This window comes from Simochromis diagramma, unplaced genomic scaffold (genome assembly GCF_900408965.1).
Source record: "Simochromis diagramma unplaced genomic scaffold, fSimDia1.1 OVJJ01000426.1, whole genome shotgun sequence".
Classification (NCBI taxonomy): Eukaryota; Metazoa; Chordata; class Actinopteri; order Cichliformes; family Cichlidae; genus Simochromis; species Simochromis diagramma.
Window position 1 is genome coordinate 1482551 of NW_024387170.1, and position 4624 is coordinate 1487174.

A 4624-nucleotide genomic window follows, 5' to 3' on the forward strand; every position below is an offset into this window, starting at 1 on the left:
GTGCCTGAGAGTGAGTGTCTGGTGGGCACAACCCGAAAAGGGGACATGGGCCCAACCTCCCGCAGGTCCACCACCCGCAGGAGGCACCATAGGGGTCGGGTGCATTGTGTGCCGGGCGGCGGCCAGAAGCGGAGGCCCTGGCGGACTGATCCCCGGCTACCAAGACTGGCAATTGGGACATGGAATGTCACCTCTCTGGTGGGGAAGGAGACTCTGTCTCAGTCTGGAGTTGCCCCTGGTGAGAGGCGGCGGGCTGGGGTGGGTATTCTAATATCCCCTCGGCTTGCTGCCTGTACGTTGGGGTTCTTCCCAGTAGACGAGAGGGTTTGTTCCCTGCGCCTTCGGGTCGGGGAATGGGTCCTGACTGTCATCTGTGCTTATGCGCCGAGTGGCAGTTCAGAGTAGCCAGCCTTCTTAGAGTCGCTGGGTGGGGTGTTGGAAGGTGCTCCGCCTGGAGACTCTGTTGTCCTACTGGGAGACTTCAATGCTCATGTGGGTAACGACAGCGAGACCTGTAGAGGCATGATTGGGAGGAACAGCCTCCCTGATCACCAGACCTGCGACCATATGTTCTGGACACTCAGGTAAAGAGAGGGGCTGAGCTGTCAACTGATCATCACCTGGTGGTGAGTTGGATCAGGTGGCGGGGGAGGACGCTGGACAGACCTGGTGCACCTAAATGCGTAGTGAGGGTGTGCTGGGAACGTCTAGCAGAGGCCCCAGTCCGTGAGATCTTCAACGCACACCTCCGGCAGAGCTTCAACAGCATTCTGAGGGGGACTGGGGACATTGAGTCTGAATGGACCATGTCCATTCAGCGTCTCCATTGCCGAAGCTGCTGCATTGAGCTGCAGCCGCAAGGTGGGTGGTGCCTGCCGTGGTGGTAACCCCCGAACCAAATGGTGGACACCAGAGGTGAAGGGAGCCACCAGGCTGAAGGAGTTCTATCGGGCTTGGTTAGCCTGTGGGACTTCGGAGGCAGCCGACAGGTACCGACAGGCCAAGCGGAATGTGGCTCGGGCAGTGGCTGAAGCAAAAACTCGGGTGTGGGAGGAGTTCGGAGAGGCCATGGGAAAAGACTTTGGGACTGCCTCGAAGAGATTCTGGCAAACCGTCAGGCGTCTCAGGAGGGGAAAGCGGTGCTCTATCTGCACTATGTATAGTGCTGGTGGAGCGCTGCTGACATCGACTGAGAAAATTGTCAGGCGGTGGAAGGAATACTTCGAGGACCTCCTTAATCCCACTGACACGTCTTCCGAGGAGGAAGCAGAGTCTGGGGATGAGGGGAATGACCCGCCAATTTCCGGGGACGATGTCACTGAGGCAGTTAAACAACTCCTTGGTGGCAGAGCCCCTGGTGTTGATGAGGTCCGCTCCGAGTTCCTGAAGGTTCTGGACGTTGTAGGGCTGTCCTGGTTGACACGTCTCTACAATGTTGCGTGTGTGAATGTGTGTGTGAATGGGTGGATGACTGGATATGTAAAGCGCTTTGGGGTCCTTAGGGACTAGTAAAGCGCTATATAAATACAGGCCATTTAACATTTACCAGATCAGGGGCAGTACCCCTGGACTGGCAGACCGGGGTGGTGGTCCCCATCTTTAAGAAGGGAGACCGGAGGGTGTGTTCCAACTACAGGGGGATCACACTCCTCAGCCTCCCTGGGAAAGTCTATGCCAGGGTGCTGGAAAGGAGAGTTCGTCCGCTAGTCGAACCTCGGATACAGGAGGAACAATGCGGTTTTCGTCCTGGTCGCGGAACACTGGACCAGCTCTTTATCCTCTCAAGGATACTTGAGGGTGCATGGGAGTTTGCCCAACCAGTAATATGTGTTTTGTGGACTTGGAGAAGACATTCGACCGTGTCCCTCGGGGTGTCCTGTGGGAGATGCTGCAGGAGTATGGGGTGTCTGGCCCATTGCTACGGGCCATTCGATCCCTATACAACCGTTGCTAGAGCTTGGTTTGCATTGCCGGCAATAAGTCGTACTCGTTCCCGGTGGGGAAAAGGCTCCGCCAGGGCTGCCCTTTGTCACCGATTCTGTTCATAATTTTTATGGACAGGATTTCTAGGCGCAGCCAAGTGGCGGAGGGCTTTCACTTTGGTGGCCTCAGAATCTCATCTGTGCTTTTCACGGATGATGTGGTTCTGTTGGCATCATCGGGTGATGGCCTCCAGCTCGCACTGGAATGGTTCGCAGCCGAGTGTGAAGCAGCGGGAATGAGGATCAGCACCTCCAAATCTGAGGCCATGGTTCTCAGCCGGAAAAGGGTGGAGTGCCCACTCCGGGTCGGGGATGAGTTCCTGCCCCAAGTGGAGGAGTTCAAGTATCTCGGGGTCTTGTTCGCGAGTGATGGGAGAAGGGAGCCGGAGATCGACAGACGGATTGGTGCTGTGGCCGCAGTGATGCAGCACAAGAAAAATGAGTAGAGAATCACCTGATGTCCAGCCACACCCTATCATCCTCCCTCTGTGACCTCACTGCAGCACGGCCTGAAATAAAGTTTAAACTTTAAAATAATTTCTTTACATTTCTCTTGTACTTTAACATGATTTATCAGTAACTACATGAAGATACTTTTCTTCATGTCTCATTAAATTTATGCTGTTTTATTATTAGCTTAATCACACATGGATATCCATTTCAACATAATCTCTTGTTAATTGTGCTCATCAGATCAGAAGAGAGAGAAATGAGACACATGCATCACAGTATCAGTGTCCTTGAATTTCATGCAGCCTCTGAGGAAACAAATTTTGAATCACCTTAGAGGGACTCTGATGACGCGCTTTGTAGTCTGTATGATAAAGCTGGCAGGTCAGATACAGAATCAATATGCACAATCACCAGATAAACAAAAATAAAGTCCAGGTTGCACAAAAACAAAATATCTCTGTAAATTTCTAAATTAGAGAAATACTCAAAGTGTTTTTGTTTCATTTATTTTGTGAAGACATGCCAGCAGTGATATGATCAAACCTATTGGTTTTATTTTAGTTGGTTTTAATACTCTGCTAGGAGCCACATGTCCTTTGTCATGTATAGTGATGTGATATGCTAACTATATACAGTTTATATAATGACACTGATTACAGCTTAATGTTGTAGGACACTCAGAACTTGGTGGAGCTTGAAAGGCTGACACTGACACTGTGAAAGTCATGAGTGGGCTTACTGCAGTGGGCTGGCCCTGTCATCCTGGTTTGACCTGTTCCTTTGCCTACAACCTTACAATATATATATTTTACACACAACTAAACTTTGCTTTGGTTAAATGTTCACTTTTGTTTTCCCAGATAGCTCAACCTGAAACACAAGTTTGAGGACCAGTTCCTAAATACCAAATTGCCTGATTGACATAAGGACAACGAATTATAATTCTTCTCACTGGAATATTGACATGTTTACAGCAGATGTGTGTAATTGTACCTGTCTGCGATATTTAAATTTTATTTTGAACCTTGTTTTTCCATTAGGGTTAGGGTAATTATATACATATATACACAATTATAAAAGGTGTTCCTGATGTTGCTGTCATTTGGAACCGCTACATCTATCACTACGGCCGTCTTCTTCTGTTTGTCTACCACCACTATGTCCGGTTGGTTAGCCACCACCATTTTGTCCGTCTGTATCTGGAAGTCCCACTGGATCTTAGCTCGGTCATTCTCCACCACCCTTGGGGGCGTCTCCCATTTTGACCTCAGGACTTCCAGGTTATACTCGGCACAGATGTTTCTGTACACTATGCCGGCCACTTGGTTATGGTGCTCCATGTATGCCCTGCCTGCTAGCATCTTGCACCCTGCAGTTACGTGCTGGATTGTCTCAGGGGCATCTTTACACAGCCTGCACCTGGGGTCTTGCCTGGTGTGATAGACCCCAGCCTCTATGGATCTTGTACTCAGAGCTTGTTCTTGTGCTGCCATGATTAGTGCCTCTGTGCTGTCTTTCAGTCCAGGATTTCTGGATGTTTGGATGATTATTGAATATGTATGTATTTTCTTACAGTGCAGGACCTCCTGGTAGAGGACTCAAGCTTGAGGAACACAAACATATCACCTAACAGCGGGGTTAGATGAAGATTTTCATAGATACAACCTTTAGTAACTCATATTTGTCACTAATTAGTCTTGTGATATTCCAAAACTGAACCTTTAGAGTTCTGTAATGAAGAATTTCTACCTGTGTAAAAGTCCCCTGATGAAAAAGATGAATGTGTGGTAGAAAAAGAAACAGAGTAGATCCATCAAACATACGGGTTCTTCAGTGTCTGTTACACTGCTGCAATACCAATTCCCCCTTAGGAAGAAGTAGAGTACTTAATTTACCGAATGATGGATTGATTATGCATGGCTGCCATTCACTGACCGTGTCACTGGAAGCACAAAGATAAATGCAGGAGCAGTCTGTCTGCTCAGAACTCAGCTGAAACCCATTGAACATGACATCATCATTAAGCACACGCCAATCCTAAATACATATGGACAGCATTCAAAAAGCTGTAGAAGGTGAAGTGTTCTGCCTGTCCAAAGTTTGGTGTTTATTTATTGTTTGGTTTGTTTGTGCCAGCTGATTATTTCAGACGGATGATCTGATATCCTCGTGTTGGTGTTGTTCCCAGA